This window comes from Canis lupus, chromosome 6 (assembly GCF_011100685.1).
Source record: "Canis lupus familiaris isolate Mischka breed German Shepherd chromosome 6, alternate assembly UU_Cfam_GSD_1.0, whole genome shotgun sequence".
In the NCBI taxonomy this organism is placed as follows: domain Eukaryota; kingdom Metazoa; phylum Chordata; class Mammalia; order Carnivora; family Canidae; genus Canis; species Canis lupus.
The window spans coordinates 44,942,175-44,965,216 of NC_049227.1; the positions used below are offsets into that span (position 1 = coordinate 44,942,175).

At 34.4% G+C, this 23,042-nt stretch overlaps 1 long non-coding RNA gene across 1 annotated transcript in view; it reads left to right on the plus strand.

Moving 5' to 3' along the window:
* Nucleotides 1–22,851, plus strand: part of LOC119872246 — a 31,711-nt gene extending 8,860 nt beyond the window's left edge. Inside the window, exons 3-4 of the long non-coding RNA XR_005361065.1 lie at nt 19,419–19,488; nt 21,354–22,851. This is a non-coding gene — a long non-coding RNA (uncharacterized LOC119872246). The remainder of the gene's footprint in view (nt 1–19,418; nt 19,489–21,353) is intronic.
* The last annotated feature ends 191 nt before the right edge of the window (nt 22,852–23,042 follow it).

Below are 23,042 nucleotides of genomic sequence, written 5' to 3' on the forward strand. Positions count from 1 at the left end.
TAATGTCTGGTCTGTATACAAATTTCTTTGATTAACTCAAAACAGTGTAAAGTTGACTTGCTTGAATGAGAGCCAAACAAGGTCCACACATTGCAATAGGTTAGTTTATCTTATCTATAATAGTTCCCTTTCTTATTTTTAGTGCCATTTTTTGGTAAGAAACACGCTGATTTTTCTGATGGAATTTTCATATATTTCACTAATTTCAGTCTTGTGAAATTTAAACAAGTTTTTCTACTCACTACATTTTCTATTAGCTAATAATCAAATCTAAAAGCTTAATTATATTCTTATAATTTTAGGAAGAATACTGAACAGATTGTGCTGCATACTTCCTATTGCATTCATCAGGATACATATAATAACTGGTTGAATCTCAGAGCTTAAGGTTATCAGTTCAGTTCAGATGGTTCCAGCCTAATCTATTACAAACTTCCCCATCAACCTTTTATCTAAAGGTTTTCACAGATGATTGTTGATTGTTGTCTAAACCCTGTATTCCATTAGAGTTGCTGTATGATATTTCTCATCCTTTTATTTCTTCTGCATTTTGTTATTCTGGAATGCAGTTGATATAGAAAAGACAGCATGAATGTTTGATTCTTTCTTTTTACTGATTTTAAGAATATTGGCTTGATGCATGTTATGGTCCTCCTGTAGGAAATGGGCTCAACTCCTTACTCATAATTTGATTTAATGTCGAGACTAATAATGCCACAATTGTGTCTAGAGGGTATGAAGAGATTTGTTATTTACATGCTCTTTCTGAGGAAAGCAGAGCAAGCTCTCAAGCAAGTCTGAAATAGCTTTAGAGAGCAAGGAGGGGGTAATGGGCTTTGAGTTCTATCGTGGTTAGGGAGTGGGGCTGGAGTGAGGGCTCCTGCAAAAGACTGAGGCTTGACTGGTTTAATAAGCACTGTAGGAGGGAGCACCTGGGCTTGCCCAGAAATGGGACAATAGGAGAAGGTATGTGGGTGGGTGGGTGGGGGAGAGGAGTAGGACTTGAAAGCTCTCAATAACCAGAAATAAAAGAATAGAGTCAAACTCTTTACTATAACCACCTTTGATATTTGACTGAAATTTGAAATATGTAATATTTTATTTAATTATGAGCTTATTTAAGCCAGTATGGCATTAATGAGGCCTGAAACCTGAGGCTGGTAAGAGAGGTGAAATTTTTATTGAATGCCTTATTTAATATTGTATATTTTGAGAAGTGAAAGGAGTGCTTTTCCCTCTTTTCTAAATAGGTCTTGCATAGCAAATTTTAATCCTTAAAGGCCCTGCTTTAATTTACGTTGGTCCATATTAATTAATTTTGACCAGGGGGTACATGTAATCCCATTTTATTGAGCTAATCATTAGTGCTAAAGATTAATTTTATTTAAATATATTACTTGTTGGATCAGAGTGCTTATGCCCATCGTGGAATATTTTAGAGCAATTCTCTATAGCAATGGCTATAGAGAATTTAGGCATGGCAGTAGTTCTGGTGAATCTTACCTGTTTGTCCATGGTGACTACTCTGATTGTAGAGGGTATACATTATTGAAATTTAGTGGGATCCCAAGTATAAGTGTATCCTAGTATAAATTAAGGCATGAAGGTTTTCCAATTTGTACATTCATCATATGTTAAAATTAACTCAGAACCTATGTTATAAAGACACAAAAGCCCATCAGTATGCTGTTATATTTGGGGCAAGAGGATTTTTTATTTTATTTTTTAGAGTAATTTAGGTTCACAGCACAATTGAACATAAGGTACAGAGATTTCCCGTATATTCCCTCCCCAGACAAATGCACAGCCTCCCCCATTATCAACATCCCCCACCAGAGTGGTGTATTTTTTAAGTGACAGATCTATATTGATATGTCTTTATCACCCAAAGCCCCTAGTTTGCATTACAGTTCACTCTTCATAGTGTATGTTCTATGGGCTTTGGCAAATGTCTAATGACACATGTATGCTATTATAGTACCATGTACACTAATTTTCCAACCCTAAACATCATCTGTGTTCTGCCATGATGCCTATTCTTTCCTACTCACCACCCGCCTCCTGGCAACCACTAATCTCTAAACTCTTTCCATATTTTTGCCTTTTCCAGGATGTCATGTAGTTGGAATCATACAATCATATGTAGACTTCTCAGATTGGCTTATTTCACTTAGTAATATACCCTTAAGATTCCTCAAGGTCTTCACATAGAATAAAAGAATAATAATAGTTCATTTCATTCTTATCACTAAATAATATTTCATTGTTTGGGTGTACCACAATTATCTTCTCACCTATTAATGCACATCTTGGTTGCTTCCAAGTTTTGGCGATTATGAATAAAGCTGATATAAACATCCACTGCAAGTTTTTTATGGATAAGTTTTTAACTCCTCTAGATAAATGCCAAGAAGCACACTTGTTGGATAGTATGCTAAGAGTATGTTTAGTTTTGTAAGAAATTGTCAAGCTGCCTTTCAAAGTGGCTGGACCTTTTGGCATTACCAACAGCAGTGAATGAGAACTCCTATTCCTGCACATCCTCAACAGTATTGGTGCTGTCAGTGTTTTTGATTTGGGCTATTCTAATAGGTGTACAGGGGTATGTTACTGTTATTGTAATTTGTAATTCCCTAAGAATCTATTATGTTGAATATGTTTTCATATGCTATATGCCTTCTTCATTGGTGAGATGTCTATTTAAAACATTTGCCCATTTTTTAGTTGGGTTGTTTATTTGCCTTTTTTTTTTTAAAAAAAAAAGACTTATTTATTTGAGAGTCAGAGAGAGGGCTCTGGAAGGGAGAGGGAGACAGTCCCAAGCAGACTCCCTGCTAAGTACAGAGTCTGATGCAGGGCTTGATCCCAGGACTTTGAAATCTTGATCTGAGCTGAAATCAAGAGTCAGATGCTCAACTGACTGAGTCATCTCAGTTACCCTATTTTCTTATTGTTAAGTTTTAAGAGTTCTTTCTCTATTTTGGAGAAGAGTCCTTTATCAGATGTATCTTGAACAAATATTTTCTCCCAATATGTAGCTTGTCTTCTCATTCTTCTGCCAATGTGTTTTGCATAGCAGAAGTTTTTAATGTTAATGGCGTTCAGCTTATTAATTTTTTTCTTTCATGCATCTAAAATTTTGTCTTTCAGTTTCTAAAACGTCATTATCATACTTTTAACATACAATATTGTTGAACTTATTGACATTCAATATTGTTTTGAACTTACCGACATCCTATAAGTCATTTCTTATCTTTTTGAAGTTTCATAGTTTTGTATTTCACATTTGAGTGTAAGATCCATTTTGACTTAATTTTTACAAAGAGTGTAAGTTCTGTTTTTTTTCTTTTTTCTTTCTTTTTCTTTCTTTCTTTTCTTTTTTTTTTTTTTTTTTTTTTGCATATGGGTATCCAGTTGTTCAAGCACCATTTGCTGAAAAAACTGTCTTTTCTCTAATATATTGCCTTTGTTCCTTCGTCAAAGCTGACAGATATTAAGACGGTATTTGTGTGGGTCTATTTCTAGGCCCTCTAATCTGTTCCATGGATCTATTTTGTCAATTCTTTTGTCAATACAATCTTAAATTGATCACTGGGTTTTATAGTAAATATTGAAGCTGAGTAGTGTCAGTCTTCCAACTTTGTTCTTTTCTTTCAAAATTGTGTTGGCTATTCTGGCTCTTTTGCCTCTCCATATAAACTTTGAATGGAAACCTGTTGTTGATCTCTACAAAATAACTTGCCATGATTCTGACTGGGATTACATTTAATTTATAGAGTATGTAGGAATAACTGACATCTTGACAGTATTGTGTCTTCTATTTTTTTAAGATTTATTTATTTATTTATTTATTTATTTATTTATTTATTTATTTATGATAGACATAGAGAGAAGGAGAGAGAGAGAGAGAGAGAGAGAGAGAGAGAGAGGTGGAGACACAGGAGGAGGGAGAAGCAGGCTCCATGCAGGGAGCCTGATGCGGGACTCGATCCCGGGACTCCAGGATCGTGCCCTGGGCCAAAGGCAGGCGCTAAACCACCAAGCCACCCAGGGATCCCCCAGTATTGTGTCTTCTTATCTGTGAATGTGAACTATCTCTTCATTTACTTAGTTCTTCATTGATTTTTTTTTATCAGAGTTTTATAGTTTTCCTCATATGGATTTTGTACATATTTTGTTAGGTTTATAATGAAATCTATTTCATTTGGCATTGCTAATGTAAAGAATATTGTCTCTATGTTGATGATCATGTTGATTGTTAACAAAGATAGTTTTACTTTTTTCTTTCTTACATAATGCCATTTATTATTTTTTTTTCTTGTCTTACAGCAGTGGATAGAACCTCAGTACAATCTTGAATAGGAGTAATTCGAGTGGACGTTCTTGCCTTTCAGTGTTTCACCATTAACTCTGATGTTGTTTGTAGGTGTTTTGTAGATGCTGAGGAAGTTCTCTTCTATTCTCAATTTTCTGAGATTTTAAAAATCAGAAATAGATTTTGGATTTTTGTCAAATGCTCTTTCTGCATCTGTTGAGATGACATTTTATTTATCTATTGCTATCTAACAATAACTTCACAAACTTAGCAGCTTAGAACAACACATATTTATTATCTCACACTTTTGGAGAATCAGGAGTATGGACGGTGCTTATTTAGCTTAGTCTCCTACTTCAGGATCTCAAAAGACTACAGTCAAGGTATTGGCCTGGGCTGCAGTCTGATGTGAGGCTTTAATCAGAAAGGATTGCATTCAAACTCAGATCCAAATTCAAATGTTTGCTGGAAGTATTCATTTGCCTGTAGATTGGAAACTGAGGCCCTCATGTTCTTGTCTGTTAGCTAAAAGCTACCATAAACACCTCTCTGAGTGACCCTCTCCATATGGCAACAAACAACGTGGCACTTTGCTTCTTTAAAGCCAGCCAGGAGGGAGTTTTTAACAATACTAATTTTATGTGATTTAATCACATACGCATTGTCACATATCTTTCATTTTTGTGGTATTCTATCCATTAGAATTGAGTCTCCAGATTCTTCTCACACTCAAAGGTAGGGAATTACAAACAGGTGTGAAGTATCTTCTGGTCAGGATCATGGGGACCATCCTAGAGTCTGCTCATCACAGATGGTCATATGGATAATTTTTTTTTAATCAAGTGCTGATGAATTACACTGACTGCTTTCAAAAGTGAAATTAACCTTACATTCCTGGGATTACTCCACTTCATCATGATTTATTTCTTTTTATATATTATTATATTTTATTTTCTCAAGCTGTGTTTAGAGTTGGTGCCTTGTGTAGTTTTGTCTGTATTTCTGGTGCTTAATATACATGTGCGGGTTTACGGTTTCACAATATTTATAAAATTTGGGCTTTGGGGGGTGATTTTTTTTATAACTTTCCCTCTCTGTCCTATGCTTTTGGACTCCTGTTATAAGTATATTACATTATGTGAACTATCTTCACAATTTAGTTAACACATGCTTATTCGTTTTAGTTCTTTTGTTCCTCTGTGTGTTTCATTTTGGGTACCTTATTGCTATTTCTCCATGTTCTAATCTGCTAATTAACACTTCTGGTATTTTTCTTCTCCGTAGAGTAGTTTTCATCTCCAAAAGTTTATTTTGATTCATTTAAATGTTTCCTAATTCCCTACTTAATTTTTTGCAAATGGAATACCATTATTATAACTGTTTTAATGCCCTTGTCCACTAATTCTAGCATTTGTGTCAGTTCTAGATCAGTTTTGATTTTCTCCTCAATGTAAGCTATTTTCTCTGGCTTCATTGCAAGCCTATTATTATTTTTTTAAAAAATTTGATTCCTGACATTGTAGATCTTATCTCACTGTGTGCTGGATATTTTTGTATTGCTATAAATATTCTTGAGGTGTGTTCTGGAATGCAATAAAATTGCTTGAAACAGTTTCTTTCTCTTTCTTTCTTTCTTTCTTTCTTTCTTTCTTTCTTTCTTTCTTTCTTTCTTTCTTTCTTTCTTTCTTCTCTCTCTCTCTTTCTTTCATTTCGTCTTGTTTTTAAGATTTGTCATATGGAAACAGACCAGCATTTAGTCCAGGATTCCATCCAATGCCCTGTTAAGTGTAATGTTTTCCAGTTTGACCGTGGGAACAGGCACTATTCCCAGTCTTGTGCAAGCTTTGGTATTATTCCATCTAGGCTGGTTCTTTCTTAGATTTTAGGTCCTCAGTTTCCTTGCATATTGTGGATCTTCAGAGTTCCTGACCTGTGTAGCTCTTCTTTGTGTTCTGTCCTGTGAATTGTGGCTTTTTTGGTGCCCTGGACTCATAAATCCATGTTTTTGCCTCAGGGAATCATTATCTTCTGTGTGGGCTCCTCCTCACCCCTCTGTGTCATGTCTTAGAAATTTCTCAAATTGGTAAGCTGGGACAATCTTAAGGATCATCTCATTTAAGTTCTATTTCTCAGGAATTATATCCTTCAATGTCTGTTGTCTGGCATCTTTAAAACCATTGTTTCATGTATTTTATCCAGTTGTTTTATTGCTTCAGGCAGGATGTTAAATCCAATATGTTGTGTGAACTTCACTGGAAGCAGAAGCGTCATAGATTTCTTTTAATAATTAAATGAAATAGCATGTTAAAATGTTTGCATATAGAGCTCTCTGCATTATTTATAGGACAATGTATGAAGTATAGATATCATATTATTGTTCAAAAATCAATTATGAAATTCTATTTTAATATAGGTTTTTTTATTATAAAAGCCACAAAATGAATATTGTAGGTTATTTGGGAAACAGAAGCACAAAAAAAGAATATTAAAAGCCCCTATAATCACACCACCAAGATATAATCACTGGTAATATTTTGGAATGTATGTTTCTAATTTATTTTTTGTATGTATTTGTATTTAGATCCTTTCCCTTCATAACTATATAATGATAATTTTTTGGTGACATTAACTATTTTTCAAAGCATAATTTTCAGTGGGTGGATGAAAATCTATTTATAGATCCACAATTCTTTATTTAACCATTATTTTTCTGTAGGGGCATTTAGATAGTTTTGAAATTTCGCTACTATAAATAACATTTTTACATAAATTTTTGTCCACAATTCTGATTATTTCTTTAAAACAGATTTTTAGGTAGATAATTACCAGTTCAGTCTTTGTTAGAAACAAAGGAAACTGATAACTTTTGTTTGTAAAAGTTATTTCTGCCTCTCCTAGTAGGTGGAATTTTTTATCTTGTGGGGTTGGAGTTGATTGATGCTAAAGATCATTTTTCCATACTGCATTGTAACACTATAGGTATAAATAAACTTCATTTAGTCAAGACAGTTCTCTGTATTCATGCTAGTTAATTGAAAAATCCTATAACCAGGAAGAAGATTTTGAAAGATTGATGAAGGTTGTCAAAGGAGCAAGCAGACAGTGATCCAGATGCTGAGATAATTTGTCCTGCTCCCTTTTCTACTTTCACCATGTTAGAATAAATACATCAGTGGAAAAAAGATGACTTCAGTAAAAAATACATATGAAAAGGCTAGTGTATCTATAATGAATGGAGTTATGATCTATGATCACACCATTGGTATTCAAATTCTGGCCTTTTCATTTATTAGTTATGTCACCTTCTTATATCTCTTTGTGTCTCAATTTTTATTTCTGTAAAATGGGAATAGCATAATAGCTTAAATGGTTTTTAGATTTTAATTTTTGTTTTTTGTCAATTAGATGTTCTAAATGCATAGCACTTGGAACACTATTTGGCAAGCAGTGAAGAGTTAAGATTTAATAGATACTGTTATTGTCTGCCCTTTGTAACACCTTTATAAAGAATTCACTTTTCTTTGGGAAATAATTACTAAATATTTATTTGATGAAGCAGTTCATTAGCTTTTAGTGCTACAAAAAGGAAAGTATATATTACAACCTTATGAAATGCTTAGATTTTACTTAACCTCCTAGTCATAGACTTTATCATGAATCAAAGACTTCTATAAGGGAAATTGGAACTCCTTTTCTATAGTGAGAATCCCTTTTAAGTATCTATTGCAGCTGTTCTCACCAAGCTCATCTGAGAACCAAAGCTGAATGCCTTCTTGAAATGGTGTGCTTCATTGTGGGGCAGGGCAGATTAGAAAGCAATATTGCTCATGCTATGTATCCATGATTTCTACTTCAGCCTTTAGATTCCACTTTGAACAAATCAATAACCTCAACTTTTATCTACACTATAGCTTAGTATCCATTCTTCAAGCAATTCATTAGATTTACTTAATCCTTTTTTAATATGGATAAGATTTCCTTTTTTTTTTTACTACCATCCTGGGTCAACTTTTCTCAGAGAAAAACAACCTAACTTCATAGATAGGTTTTAGCTTCATCATCAAGTGAAAATTACAGCGAACTTAAATCTAGCTCCAAAAGACTCAAAATTGAGCAATAAAGACATTATATTAAAATTATATTTTCTTCATGTATGTGAAATAGATATTTATCATGGGCATAATTACTTAATATTGATGTATTTGTATTTTTTAATAGTCATTTTCAATTCCACAGTGCTATATTTTATCACTACATCTATTTTTAAAACCAACTTTCGTTTCTTAGAAATTATTTTCTCTTTCGATAACATTAAATAGAACAAAAATTTTCATTAAAAATCAATTCTTACTATACACATAAGATGTTATATAGGAACCTAATGGTAACCACAAATCAAAAACTTATAATAGATACAGAAAAAGTAAAAGGAAAGGAATCCAAGCATAACATTAAAGAAAGACCTCTAACCACAGACAAGAGAGCAAGAGAAAGAGAAAGGAACACAGAAAAGCCACAAAAACAACCATAAAACAAGTAACAAAATGGCAATAAGTACATACCTATCAATAATTACTTTAAATGTAAATGAACTAAATGCTCTAATCCCAAGACATAGAGTGACTGAATGGATAAAAAAGCAAGATAGAGCTATAGGTTGGGTGGAGGAGACTCACCAACCTATTCTTTAATCTTTTTTCAAATATGTAATTATTTGACTTAAAGGTTCATTTCCCACACATCCTTTATAATACATGTTAGCAGCTTCAACTTCCACTTTTTGTATCTTCCAAAATTCTGTAGTCAATGTCCTTACTCTGAACATCTCAATTTCATTTCTATAAACTTGGAACCCTGTCATCACTTGGCAGTATTTCTGTACCTTTCTACTGTACCTATAGCTCACCTAGTCCTTCTTTTCCATTGGACCTTTCATTTTCATTGCATCTAATATACTCTGTTTTTATTTTGGTCTGTACTATCTGAATTCCATGATCAACCATAGTAGATGTGTTCTAATCCCCTCAACTATCTACTTCAGAGCTTTCCTATCGAAGATAAACCCCACATTCATTTTCTTTATGCCCAATCTCGTATAGTTAGACAAATTAGGGTTTTGGGTTTTTTTTTGAGGGCAATATGAACTCATGTTGCTACCTTCAATCTCACCACTGAGATGGACATATCATTCCTTCATTCCTTCATATGCTTTATTTCCTACCCAGGAGGAGTGGGATATGACATTGAAAAGGATGTCAGTTGCCAGTCATTCATTTGACATTATTTATGTGCACAAATCTACCACTACAATGCAACACAAGAAAATACCATTACTTACAATTTTCCTTTAGGCTCCTTTCTGGACAATCTCTGTCATCCATAACTGACACCTAAGAATCTGCTTTCTGTTCTGTAAAATATCATATATTCCTTTTTCTATTTAAAATTCTTTATAATTTCATATACATGGAATATAGCCTTTGTGCATAGCTTCATTTACTCAGCACAAATTTTGAGATTCATTCATATTATTGTATGCTTCCATGACTAATTCCTTGTTAGTGCTGAAAGGTATTCCTTTGTATATACCACAATTTGTTTATCCACTAACAAGTAACTAGACATTTGGATTGCTTCCAGTTCTTGACTATTATAAATAAATTTTCTGTGAATATTTGCAAACAAATCAATTTCTTGACAAATATTTAAATACAGAATAATGTTATATGTCTTATACTCTGTGCCATGAAATTATAATAGTAAATCTAGGGATAAACAAATCTGATTCTCTTCTTTCTTACAGTCATCTACCTATTTTTTGTTTTTAAACAATTAGCATCAGTCCCCTTGCTCACTTAAGGTTGGAAAAACAAATCATTGCTAATTTTTTAAGTTATCTAATCCAACCCATTAAGTTATCTAAGCCAACCCAAGATTAAGAAAAGTAGGTTCACAGAAGTTATATTACTTGCCCAATGCCATCAAGCTCTTTGGTGGCAGAACATAAATTAGAAATTAGATTGGACACACATAATTATCACTAATATTTTAGAAAAGATTTTGTTTCCAAATAGCTTATTTGTAGCTATTTCATGATAATTTTAAATTATTTTCAATTTAACAAATCTTGAGTGCTACTAATTGCTCAGAACTAAAGTGGGACTCCAAGAAATCCTAAGAAATGGTTTCCCTGCACATAATGCTCTTAACAGAGAAGAGATATGCACAAGTGAAATAATTATAGAGGACTTTGAGGTAAAATATGGTGGCAGATGGAACTAGAAGGTGGTAGGTTGATGTAGGGACTAGTTGCAGAGAAAGATAGGATGCTAGAGCAATCAAGTTGAGTTAAAGCAGTTGCTAGAGAAACCTCTGGGAAATACTTGGAGCATTAATGGATTCATCTAACCACCAGCCTTTTTTTTCATCCACCCTGTGCTATGGAGAAGAGCTGAAGGAAAATGCCCAACAGGAGAAATGAGGTAATTATTTACTCCTTACCTCCAAGCTCAGCTGTAGGTCAAGTTCTCAGGAATCCTATAGATTCCAATCAGCTTTTTCTTCAGTTGCAATCAGGTGCTTTTCTAAACTCTTCTGCACTCAGACCCCCAACTGTACACACCTCTCCTCCTTGATTGATGCTGAAGATTATTTTTGCCAGGTTGGATTGTTATAACTACAGGTATAAATTCACTTCAGCTAGAAAGAACACCACTCTGCATTCACACTAGCTAATTGAAGAGTCTGTAACCATTAGGAAGAATCTGAATGACTAAGAAATATATTTTTCTTTCCATTTAATTCTAAGTAAGTGACACCACCAGGATAGAGCTCTTGCTGCCTTTTTGCCCCATCACCACCATTTGTTTTCTTTAATTTCATCGTCTTTTCTACTCCTCTCCATTGCAGAGGATGAGGTAATCCTTTTTGCCTAAAGTGACTCTACTTGCTTTTGAGTTTCTTCAAGGATCCAGATCTATTAATGATTTTCTCTCTTTGCCATGTTTTTAACCTCTTATTCTTTACTGGCTTCTTTGTACTACATTTGCTCAATGGTTTCTCAGTTTTATAGGGGAAAATAAATCTCCATCAAGTCTATTTACTTTCTATCTGAGCTTATGTCTTTCCTTTCATAGTTTTCAAGTAAGTAAAATCTCTGCATCCTTTAGCAAATACTCACTGTGTTTTAAAATATCTTTATTGAGATATAGTTTACAGGCCAGAAATTTTACCTATTTTAAGTATATAGTTGTATGAGTCTTAGTAAATATATTGAGATATGCAGCCGTCATCACATTCTGGTTTTAGAACACTTCCATCACCCCAAAAATTTCCTTCATGCCCTTTAGAGTTAACCCCATTCTCACTCCCAGCACCAGACAACCACTGATTTGATTCTGTCTTCATAGTTTTATTTTTTCTAGAAATTTCAAACATTTGGATTTGTACAATATGTAGTTTTTGTATATAAGTTTTCTCATATGGCATAGTGTTGTGAGGTTCTTTTGTGTTTTACATTTATATATGTGTGTGTTTCTTTTTATTGCTGAGTGGAATTTTATTACGCAAATATACCAGAGTTGGTTCATTTATTTTGACAATTGAATGGTTTCCAAGTTTTGGGTATCACAAATAATACTTCTATAATAATCATGTAGAAGTCTTTATCTGATCATATATTTTCATTTACTTTGGGAGATACCTGGGAGTGAAATTTTTGTGTTGTATGCTAAGTGTATGCTGAACTTTTTAAAGAAACTAACAAACTTTTTCCAAAGTGCTTATTACCATTTTTACATTCCTACCTGTAGTGTATGAGAATTCCAGTGTCCCTACATTCTTTCTAACATTTAGAATGCCTTTTTGATTATATTCATTCTAGTGAGTGTTTAGGTATTTTTGTGGTTTTAATGCATTTTCCTAATTACTAATAATGTTGAGCATTATTTCATGTCATTTGTATATCCAATTTGGTGAAGAAATTATTCAGATCTTTTGTCAGTTTTCACTATTGGTTTGTTTTCTTACCCTTGAGTTGTAAGTTTTTATATATTATGAACACAAGTACCTTAACATTTCTATGATTTGCACGTACTTTCTCCCCGTCAATGACTTATTTTTCCATTTTTCAACACTATTTTTATAAAAACTAGTTCTTAATTTGGATTTATGTAAAATTATTAAATTTTTACTTTAAAGATTGTGATATTGGTGTCACATTTAAGAAAACTTACCTGGTAGAATGTCACAAAGATTTTCTTCTTTGTTTTCTTCTAAAAGTTTTCTAGTTTTAGACTTTGCATTCAAGTATATGACCCATTTTGAATTATTTTTATATGGTGTAAGGCATGGACCAAAATTTATTTTAATGCATATGATTATCCAATTTGAAATAATTCATAGAAAAGTCTATATTTTCCTCCTGACACCTGTGCAATGGAAGGAAGTTCCAATGCACAACCAATTCTTAAGGAGAAATTATGCTTTTTTTTTTTTTTTTAGGGTAAAGCACCTATATAATTATTTGGAATTTTTCTGCCTGGACATCTTATCCATTTCCCCCATTAGTAATTTATTTAATCATCTATTTATATCATGATAGACCCATGAGTATTTATTTTATACTCTGGGTTACAATCCATTACTGTTTTATTTTCTTCTTCTTCTGATATACCAATTACACACGTTACACTTTTAGAAATTGTCTGGTATTTCTTAGATGCCTGTTTTATTTTTTTAAATTCTTTTATTTTCTTTGTATTTCAGTTTGGGAAGTTTCTGATGAATTATCATCACAGTTGCTGGTTATTTTCTCACCTGTGTTGCATCTATTGAGGAGCCAATCAAAATCATCTTTCTTTTTTGTTACAATGTTGTTGATTTCTAACATTTTATTTTGGTTCTTTCTTAAGAGTTTTCATTTCTCATATTATCAGATGTTTGTTTACTTTACCACTAGAACCCTTAACATATTACTCATTTTTTTTAATTCCCCATGTGACAGTTCTAACATCTGTGTTGTAGCAAGCCTGGTTCTGATGGTTGCTTTGTCTTTTCATTCTGTATTTTTTATTGCATTTGCCAAGCCTTGTAATTTTCTGTCAAAAGCTGGGCATCTCAGATCAGGTAATAAGAATTGAGGTAACTAAGTCTTTAGGATGAGGACATCTGGTGATCTGGCTAGAAGTGGGGTGCATTTAATATTTTCTGTAACTATAGGTGTCATAGGCTTCACTTTCTCTAGTGTCCTGCTTCTGTCTTCCTTCTTGACTTTGCAATTTCCTAATGTCTCCTTCTTAGAGAGGGTCTGTGTCTTGCAGTTCTTCCAGCTGTATTTCACTGTCACTATATTAGAGCCCTGCTGGTGTGATGGTGAAGTTTGGGGAGAGAGGCATTTCATAATCTTCCATTTAAGTCTCAGTGTTGTAATGGATTTGTGTTTTAGGTTTATGACTTTTGCAACTATTTCCCCAGTGGTATAGATTTTTGTTTGATTTTTCTTTTGCTCCTATCTACTCTCGTTTTTGTTCCTATCTACGCTCTTGAAATCTTGACTCATGTTGATTATTTTATTTTCCTTTTTATGAGATGGAAAGGCTAGCTAAGCCTGGAGTGGAAAAAATACCCTTTCTCTAACTGGGCTAAGCTTTGGTAAAAAATTTCACTCTGGAGCACAATTTTTATTCTGATAAAATTTGAGACATAGTTCACAATGATTATAAGTGTCCCTGCCTGAGGTGTAAGGTCAAAGCCTAGAATTATGTGCTTCCTTGGCATTTGGTAAAATCAGGAGGGCCTTGAATGGCCTACCCTAATTTGCCCTCTGTTTAGCTGGGATTTATGATAAAACATACTGTCACAGACATCCATCCTTATGTAGGAACTCAGGGTCACCTCACCCTCTTGCTATTACTAAGCTTGCCTCCTATAGCACCTTATTGTTCACTCTGTTCCCAAGTGAAACCCTCATGCATTCCTGCATTGCATACAATATTCATCACTCTTGGGCTGTGAGTATATGTGACTAATAAATTACAGTCAAGTCATATGTCCAGGGTCAGCTGTTGTGTGTTTGGTTATTCCCCATAACCCTAGAGTGGAATCCCTTCCTCACCATGACCGGTTCAGGGAGAAACTTTATTGAGACCATCACCTGGAAGAAGTGTCTATGATATTATGAAGGTTCCCAGGGGTTTCTCACACTTATTCTAGTCCATTGTCATCCTCCAGCAATTTTCCAAAATTACTTTTTAAGTGTTCCTATCAGTTTATGACTAACAATGGCTTCTACTTCAGAAAAATATATCTGATCCCTTTCTTCCTGAATGATTCCCCTTCTGTCCAATTTTGAGGTAATGATTTTCCCTGAAACCTCAGTTCTCTGATGAATCCAACAAAAGTCATTTATTTTTAGTTTGTCCAACTTTTTTTGTTGTAAGGATAAAAGTGATGAATTCTAAGCTTTTTACATATTGGGGCTGAAACCAAAAGTCCTGATTCATTCCTTTTTTCTCCTACTATATTCTCATTTCTTTATTACTGAAATTTCTCTTAGCAAAGTCACAACTATCTTCATTTCTAAATGTGATGGATATCTCCTTATTCTTTTTTTTTTTAAGATTTATTCATTTATTCATGAGAGACACAGAGAAAGGGAGAGAGACACACACACACAGGCAGAGGGAGAAGCAGGCTCTCTGCAGAGACCCCGATGCGGGACTTGATCCTGGATCCTGGGATCACTTTCTGAGCCAAAGGCAGATGCTCAACCGCTGAGCCATCCAGGTATCCTTCTCTCCTTATTCTAATCTTCTTGTGACATTTATTATTTTTTAAAGTTTTTATTTACTTAAGTATTCTCTATACTCAGTATGGAGTTTCGTATTCTTCCAACTGAGCCAGCCAGGTGCCCCTTTATGTGACATTTATAACTGTGGACTAATTCCTCCTTCTTGAAACTATTGAATTTCTAAAATTCCGTATTTTTCCTCTCCTAGGTTCTGCTATTATCTAGTCTTTAAATGTGTTTTCTAGGCTCCATCTTCAGTTTCTGTCACTTCTCATATTCTCCTTGAGTTACTTCCACCTTTTTTAAAATTGAAGTATTAATATAGAATGTTATATTAGTTATGAGTGTACAACATAGTGATTTGGCAGTTCCATACATTACAGAAAGCTCACTACAATAAATGTAGTTACCATTTGTCATCATACAACATTATTATAATATTATTAACTACATTCCCTATGATTCACTTTTCATCCCTGTTACTTATTTATTTCATAACTGGGAGTTTGTGGCTCTTAATCCCCTTTATCTATTTTTCCCATTCCCCCTATCCACCTTTTCTCTGGCAACCACCAGTTTGTTCTCTACATTTTTGAGTCTGGCTTTATAAAACAAATGTTTATTTTAGTCTAGTTGACATACAATGTTATTTTATTAGCACTTCAAGATCTCCATGTGTTATGCTATGCTCACCACAAGGGTAGCTACCATCTGTTACTGTTTATCACTATTACAATACCATTGACTATGTTCTCAATGCTGTACCTTTTATTCCCATGACATGTTCATTCCATAATTGGAAGCCTATATCTCCCATTACCCTTCATCCATTCTGTCCGTCCTCCTTCCCTCTGACAACAATGGATTTGTTCTCTGTTTATGGGTTTGAGTCTTCCTTTTACTTGTTTATTCATTCATTTAGTTTTTCAGATTTCACATATGAGTGAAATCCTATGATATTTTTCTTTCTAAGTCTGACTTATTTCGCTTTGAATCATATTCTCTAGATCCATCCATATTGTCACAAATGGCAAGATCTCATCCTTTTTATGGATGTGTAATATTCCATTGTATATCTATACCCTACTTCCTTATCCATTTATCTATCAATGGGTACATAAGTGGTTTCCATATCTGGCAATTGTAAATAATGCTGCAATAAACACAGGGATGCACATATCTTTTTGAAATACTGTTTTTGTTTTTTTTTTAGGTAAGTACTCAGTAGTGGAATTATTGCATCATTTCTGTTTTTAATTTTTTGAGGAACCTCCTACTCTTTTCCACAGTGGCTGCGCCAATTTACATTTTCACCAAAACGAATGTATCTTTTTGTCCACATCCTTGAAATACTTGTTATTTCTTGTGCTTTTGATTTTAGCTATTCTGTAGGTGGGAGATGATATCTCATTTGTAGTTTTTGTCCATTTGTTTAGCTTTTTCATATTCTATGTATAAGTAAAATCATATCTTCCTCCTGTTTTTTTTTATTAGCTATTTAACTTTAATCACTCCTAAGATCACCTTTATCTTAATCCCTTCACCTTAAACCCTTAATCCCTTTACCTTTGTTTAGATCTCTCTATTATCCTACCATTCTGGATATCTTCACTTGAATGTCCAATATTTCATATTTGACACATCCCAACATGAAATAAGCATTTATTTTATGCACTGACCACCTCAAACCTGATATTTTCCTATATTTCTCTATCTCTGAAAGGCTCCACTAGGCACCAATCACACAAACCATAAACTTCAAATGCTATTCCATTTCTTCCTTGTCACCTATCAGTCATCATGTTTTCAGTGCAGTAACATCTGTAGAAGGTATTTTCTATTTTCCAATCCACAGCCAGTAATCTTGTCTCCTAACACTCTTCTGCTAAGTCAGTGGTTCACAAACTTTGGTGTACATCAACATCTCCTGGAAGGCTTGCCACAGTGCAGACTGCTGGGGCACAGCCTATAGTTTGTGATGTGGTAGGTCTGGAATGAGGGATAAAAATTTATAACTTGTTACATGTCTAACAAGTTGCTGGGTGATTTTGTTTTTGCCAATTTGAAGACCATACTTTGACAATCATTGTCCTAGACTATTGCCTTAGCCTCCTAATGAAGCTCCCTGTTTCTATTCAAGACTTCTAAGCCATATTTCACACCTAAACCATAATTTGCTTAAAAGTTATTATTGCCCTTCATTGCCATTTAGGGCCTTGCAAGTGCCTGGTCACATACTAAGTGTTCACTGTTTGTGTAAACAGAAGAGGCACCAGAGAATTAGTAGGATTTGCATAGGAGTTTAAACAGTTTATGCTAGTGTTAGGGTGGGATGGGGGAAGGGAATAGGGTATACAGCTTCAGTTGCAGTATTACGTGTAAGGAAGTATAGCCCATCATGGAAATCAATAAATAAGGACACATATAAATAAATATATATAGATATATTTGGCCAGTGAAGAAATCAACCAAATTGGAGCCAAAAAATGATACTAGACTAATCTATTCAAAGACAGAGAAGAACTCAGTATCTTAAATATCTTATTTTGCTTCACAGTGTTAAAGAACCTGGGTTTACTTTTCCACTTCCACCCATCTTACACAATTTGAATATTTGTTCTAGCATTCCCCCATGTAGCTTTTTAGAGCACAAGAAATATATATTTATAGAGTATATCTACTTACTCAGTTTGTATGTGGAAACTTTTTCCATTAAAATTAGCTCAAGGACTTTATTTAGCCTGCCACCACAGTCAAGAATATATTTGTTATATCCCTAGAGTTTTCGTATTATGATTTCTTTATGAAAAGAATTGTCGTTTGCTTGAAGCTTCCCCTTCAAAGATCTTTTTTATGTGGAGCAGAGAAACTTGTTTCCCGAAATATTATTCTTCTCATTTAGGAAACTTCATTGAAAACTATTTGTCTCCTGTCCACAGAGGTGAATAAATTAAAAAAAAATACAAATGTAAAGAAGATATGAGTCTTCCAGGGATGATAGTTGATCATTCTCTCTTGAGAACTGTGGATGTCAATTAGGGTCTGTATCAGAATCTTAAATAAAAATACATATCTCTCTTCCTTCTCTTTCCACTTTCCTTCTGAGAGCTCACAGCAGAGGGGAGTGGATGTGTCTATTTTGAAACTGCTTCTAAGGTAATTCTAATTCACTCTCTGGAAAAGAACTGACTTAGATTACTGGGTCTCAGATTTTGTTTTTCACAAATCAGATTTTTTTTTGATTGAGGGGTTTATAGTGTTGACCTTTAATTTTGATTAGTAAAGGCTTTGAAATGAAAAAATAAACTACCTTATGTTATCACCATCTCTTCCAATTAAAGGATATTTAATACAAAAATGCTAATAAACACACTCCCAGAATAAGGAATAATCCTTTAAATAGTAATTTAAAAAAACACAGAATGAAAAAACTTACCATTTTGTCCTCACTTTGTTGGGAATCATTGAAAACATCACTATGGACCAGTGCTTTTTCTAGCCTCTGAGAGCCATTGCCCTATATAAGTTAGCAGCTTCCAAGAAAGAAAGTTAACATCATCTTTACTGTCTTTACCTTTTATTTTAATTTATCATTTTAAAGCTTTGCTTTCCATGTATATCATAGTAGCCTATTTTGGTTCAATTAAGCATTTCCTTTCCTGTTTTTCTCTGTTCTGCTCCAGGGAACCATCCTCAGTGCTAAGAATTCACAGCTTTAGATCAGGTGGTCCTTTTTCTGCCCTTCATCCAGTGGCAGGTTTAAAACCCTTTGATGATTCAGCTGTATAATATTTAAAGTTCTATTTCAAATCCTTCAAACTTAGGATTTTAGGAAATAGCTAGCTGCGTGGGAAGGCAAGAGAAGAGTCTATTAAAATCTACAATCCTCTTAGTGACCCATTCACTGAGTCTCTCAACAAATCTGTTCAAGTTTTCTCCTCTCCCGAAAACAAAAGACAAAGCAAATGGGAAACTAAAACTCTACCAAGGCAAGCCTAAGAAAAGCCCACTCAGAAATAAGCCTTATTAAGAGAGAATATTGTAAGTGCTATTTATTTTGTACACTATGAACCCTAGAATCTCAAGTAAACAGCTGAGTGGGGTTCAGCCTCTTGAGGCAACTTTTCTTTGTAAAAGGACTGAAAGGACCTGAAAGTACTTTTATACTTAGAATTCTGCAAATATAGAAAACAACTAAGACTACATTCTGTACTAAGAGCTATGTACTGTGTACATACCTATGACCAACTTTCAAGGCTATACAAGATTTCTGAAATTAATTTTCTTTTCTTCTTCACTCATTGCTTTCCATAGGCTTTGACCAAGGGGATGCCTCTGTTCCAGTCTCCACCTCCTGCACGTGACATTGTTCTCATTCATCCAGGTCAGTTGGACCCCTTCCATTCCCTTTTAGTTTCTTGTTTATGTACTTGACCAAAGACTAGTTATTAGACACTGGCTCTTTAGCAGTTTTTATGGAGAGCTTTGCCTCCTTTCAACATTTTTGCTTATTATTAGTTGGGCCTGTATAATCCCCAGCTATCTGTATCTCTAAGCTGAGCTGTATCTCTAAATGTCTCTTCTTTGAGGATCAATGTCCTTCTTAACACTAAAGCAAGGGTTTGTGAGGAAGGAAGATTAAATCCCTTTTGACAAGAAAAATGACTTTCTATTTGAATGAAAGCTGGGAATACATTTACTTATTTCTGTGGGACCATGGTTACATCAATGAAGTACCATTAAATGTCTCTTCTCTAACCCTTCCCAGGCCTCCTGAGCAGTAGTAGTTATGATAAATGTATTAACAAGAAACATTTCTGTAGTGCTTCCTATGTGCCAGCCATTATTCTAGTGCTTTATTTTTATTAATTAATTTAAAATTTAAATAACCTGAATTAAGTACTATTATGCCCACATAGCAAAAGAGGACCCTGAGGCACAGAGATTTAGCCCACAGTCACTCAGGCAGTGGTGGAGCTGATATTATGAACATAGGCTCTTCTGCTCTAGAATCTGGTTCTGTAGCCACTAGTCTTTATTGTGAGAAGGCAAACATTGCTTTTCAATCAACCTATGTCTAAAAATTATGCCTGCTACATAGCTTTGTAAACAATGAAATTAGGGTCAAGGCATGATATAATAGGGCAATAATCAGCTTGCAAAATCTCTGGGTACCTTAGGGAAGCAGAGTTAAGATAGCACAGATGTGAAATCCAGATTTAAAGATTGGGAGTCACTAGCTGAGACGATGGGCAAGTTTCTCAACTTCAATACTTTGCTTTCTCATATTTATACAGAACAAAATCCATTTTTTAGGGTTTATGAGCTGGACTACAAAGAGAGCACTGCAGCTGAATAACTGAGTTAATAATAGAGAATTTGAACTCATATGCTCCCCTTTCTCACCTGTGTTTATTTCATCAATACATACATCACATTTACTATTCTGTACTTTATTGGGTGTTTTGTATATACCAACTGGTCATGTATACCAAATGATCATGCATGCCAACTGGTCAAAGCAACTCCATGAGAAATTGTCATTATCGTGAAGTCTATTTAAGAGAGGAAGCTGAAGCACAGAGTGGTTAAATCATTTGCCCAGCATCACACAGAGTTAGGATTAGCAAAGCTGGGATTAAAATTCAAGCACACAAATACCAAACTTTTTACCTGCTAAGCCATGCTGCCTAATACTAGTTCAGCTGTGGAATGAGGCTGTTTGATATTCTAGCATTCATGCCTTTGCATAAGAGTGGGGAAGGGAAGGGACTGCAACACAAATTGCTTAAGAAACATTTTTGAGCACAAACTGTGTGGTCTAGTGGGAATTAGAAGTGTTCTTTTGACCAGCTACAGCTTTTTATTTCATAGTCAAATGCCCATAACTTTGGAATCTAAAGATGACACATAGAATTGATCAAGTAGGAATTTGGGATTTTACTAGAAAATTCAGGACCTAAGCCCACCAAGATTATACCATGCTGCAAATGATGTAATCATTCCAATATCATATCACTGCACAATAACAGATAAGCTAAGCTCATATTGCACTGTATTCTTAGAGAGAGAGAGAGAGAGAGAAACAGTGAATAAGACTGAAATGGGATTTTCTGCTTGGTTTGTTAATGAAATATCTTGAAAGCACTTTCCACAACAATAACAAAACGCTCCTGTTCTGGTAACGTAGACAAATTCCAGCTGAGTGATTACATTCCACCTAATTAAAAATTCTTTCTCTAATTTCAGATTCTCCATGTTTACGATGCTCTTTACCTTCTGTCCTAAATTGTTGTTTACTATGTTTTCCTGCTGCTAAATTCCTTGCTGCATTTCTCCCTGGAGGTAGTTGTATACTGATAATGGTTAAAATAATTCTATATGTAAAATATGCATGGAATATGTAAATATTTGTACTTTAACACAGGAATAAATCTAAATTAAAATGTATAAATATATTGTTTTCAGAACTCCTTGCAAATGTTTCACACAGTCAAAACTCCTTTTGAATATGGAGTTAAAGATTGGACACATAGTTGTAATTATTTATTAATCATACATCATACATTTAATATTCCCCAAGCTGCCATAAAATGTCTGAGGAGACGTGCTGCTAAGAATAACTTGCTCAGCATTGCAGTACAATGCAGACAATTTTCCACAGGGAAAGAAAAAAAGAAACATATCTTTTCACCTATTGCCAAGCAAATTGCTAACGATTTTGCCCATTTGAGCTGAGAAGTAATTAGTGGTATGGGATAGAGGCCAAGCATATCAAGAACTTGAAAATGTGTTCCTACTTATGTACTGATATGCCCATTTTGGATTTAGCTGTATTTCTGTACATTTTATGAATTTTCTTTAATTCTGTCACAATGTTAATATTGATAACTTGCCTTTCTGAAATAGCAATTTAAAAATAATGATCACATTTTCTCTAGATACAAATTGTAATTGTATGAATAATAATAATAACAAACTAAGCCAATTAGGTGCACATGTTAATTTGGGGATCTGACAGCTTAATCTGATTTTTCTTTTTTCCATAGTAACTAAGCCCTGAGCAGTACAGAGGCTCACACCAGCCTCAGAATATCATAATGCTTACAGCCAGTGGCAATGGCTTAATGGGCTAATCCCTGGCATCAAAACCTTAGCAGTATTTTAAAGCTCTAAGTGTCTTCAAGGTCATCTGATTTACTTTTCCTGACGTGATATTTAAACATTCAAATGGTGGCCTAATCCAATATTTCAAACCTCCAAGATAGACTAATATGTCTCTCTAGACAGTTTTTTTCTAGGGTTCAACTACTCTGAAAGTGGAATAAATATATAATTAAATGTATAATTTTATCCTCTGTTTCAGGAAGGATGGTAAGTTAGCACATGCCTACTTTTTTTTTTTTTTTTTTTGCATTTGTGTAATGTGATAACTGGCATGGGTCATGGACAAGCATAGAGCCTGAGAACCAGGGAAGTTAGAGATCAGCTATTCTGGACACTTGAAAGGCAGCCACCCAACCTGAGGGAAGAGGGACAGGAACATGATGGAAAGAAGTAGTCATGATCTCATCAGGCAGTCATGCTTGTAGTTACTGCCATTTTATAAGTGTATGGTCTTGACCCTGTCTGCTGTTAATGGTGAGTCATTCTTGAAAAAAAAAAAAGGCATAAGTTTATTTATTTTTAAAGATTTTATTTATTTATTCATGAGAGACAGAGAGAGAGACAGAGAGAGAGAGGCAGACATAGGCAGAGGGAGAAGCAGGCTCTTCGCAGAAGCCTGATGTGGGACTCGATCCCGGACCCCGGGATCATGCCCTGACTCAAGAGCAGATGCTCAACCCCTGAGCCACCCAGGCATCCCAAAGCATAAATCTATACTTAAAAAATACAGTATATAAAAACTTATGAGTGGTGTTCCCAGACAGGTAAATG